Raw genomic sequence first — 2,229 nt, forward strand, 5'->3', positions numbered from 1 at the left:
GAGTAACACGACTCTACAGCGTCGGGTAATAAGTATTGTATTTCTCTGTCGCTGGCGTATAATACATCTAACTACAACATACAATAAATCTTTCGGAACTAGCGTTTTTTTGTGACAGTTACTTTTTAGGTCTTGTGGTTATACGTGGGTAAATCAGATATTTATTAAAAGGTTTAAAAAAAAAGTTGGTAATATTTGGTTCACAATAGTAACGATAATGATAATATTATCATCATATGACATGACAATTAGATTGATAATTGCAACATGTTGATAGTGATGATAATGAGACATGTTAAATACAGTGATGAATTCATCGGCAGTTTTGTAAATAACAATGATTATGATATGTGATATCTGTGGTATATATATATATATATATATATATATATATATATATATATATATATATATATATGTGTGTGTGTGTGTGTGTGTGTGTGTGTGTGTGTGTGTGTGTGTGTGTGTGTGTGTGTGTGTGTGTGTGTGTGTGTGTGTAATGATATTTAACAGATATTAACAGAAACAACAATGCTAATCCTATTAAGAAAATTGAAGAAAATCATTATTATTATTTTCATCAGTATCATCATCATGATTATAATTTTTATCATCATCATCCCTATTACTATTATCGTTATAATTATTATCATTATCCTCATTATTACTATTATGATCATCATCATTACTGTTATTAGCACTATCATCTTTATTATTGTTATTATCATCATTCTTACTATTATCATCATACACATTATTATCATTATTATTATCCTTAGTCCTTTTTTCCTTCATTCTTCATCTTTCACTCGTTTTTCCCTTTTCATGTTTGTTCTTCATTTATCCTTATTTTGCCTATTCCTATTTTTATTTTTCTCGGTGTTTTACAACTTTAATTGATTTTTAATTTTCTTTCTCTCTCTCTCTCTCTCTCTCTCTCTCTCTCTCTCTCTCTCTCTCTCTCTCTCACTTCTCTCTCTCACTCACTCTCTCTCTCTCTCTCTCTTTCTCTCTCTCTCCAACTCTCTCTCTCTCACTTCTCTCTCTCACTCACTCTCTCTTTCTCTCTCTCACTTCTCTCTCTCTCCCTCTCGCTCTCTCTCTTCTCTCTCTCTCTCTCTCTCTCTATCTCTCTCTATCTATCTATCTATCTATCTCTCTCTCTCTCTCTCTCTCTCTCTCTCTCTACTCCGTCTTTCCTCTTCTGTAATTTGCCCATTTCCTTTTCCTCCATCTCTCTCTCTCTCTTCTCTCTTCTACCAATTATCCTTCTTTACGATTTCCTCTCTCTTGACCTTCTAATTCTTCCTCTCCTTCGTTTTTTTCTTCTTCCTTTTGTTATGTATCTCTCCCCTTTCGTTTTCTCTCTTCTTCCCCTCTTCCTTGGGCCTTTTTAGACTTTCCTTTTATCCTTCCCTCTTTCCTCCTTTTACGCTTCCTTTCCCCTTTTTCTCTACTTCTTATCCTTCTCCCCCCCCCTCCTTTCAGTCCTCTCACTTCCTCCTCCTCCTTCTTATCCTCTTATCGTTGTCCTTTGCCTCCTTATCCTCCTCTCTTTCCCTCTCCTTCTCTTTCTTACTCCTATCGTCTCTTCTCTTCTCTCCTCCTCCTCCTCTCACTTCCTCATCTTTCCTTCTCTTACTCCCCATCTCCATCTCCTCGCCTCTCCCCTCCTCTCCCTCCCTTTATTCCCTTCTCCTTCTTACCTCCTCTTATCTATCCTTCCTTCCCTCCCTTCCTCCTCCCCCCTCCCGTATATCTTCTCTATTTCTCTCGCCTCCTCCTCTCCCCCCTATTCCCCTCCTCTGCCTCCCATTATTCCCTCCCCTTTTTCATTCCTCTTACCCCTCTTCCCTTCCCTCTACCTCTCCTTACCCCCCTATACTTCTCCCTATTTTCTTCTCCTCCTCCCCTACTCTCCCCTCCCCTCCCTCTTCCCATTTCACTCCCCTCCTCCCCCCTTCCCTCTTCACTTCCATTTCCCTCTTCTCCTCGTCCCCCTCTCCCATTTTCCCTCCCCTCCTCCTCTCCTTCCTCGCCCTTCTCCCTCCCCTCTTCCCCTCCTCCCCTCCTCCCTCGCCCTTCTTCCTCCCCTCTTCCCCTCCTCCCTAGCCCTTCTTCCTCCCCTCCTCCCTCGCCCTTCTTCCTCCCCTCCTCCCCTCCTCCCTTCCTCCCCCTCCGCCTCGCCTTCTTCCCTCCCTCCGCCCGCGCCCGTCTTCCTCCCCTCCT

This window comes from Penaeus japonicus, unplaced genomic scaffold (assembly GCF_977035675.1).
Source record: "Penaeus japonicus unplaced genomic scaffold, GWHDUDI00000001_assembly GWHDUDI00000032, whole genome shotgun sequence".
In the NCBI taxonomy this organism is placed as follows: Eukaryota; Metazoa; Arthropoda; class Malacostraca; order Decapoda; family Penaeidae; genus Penaeus; species Penaeus japonicus.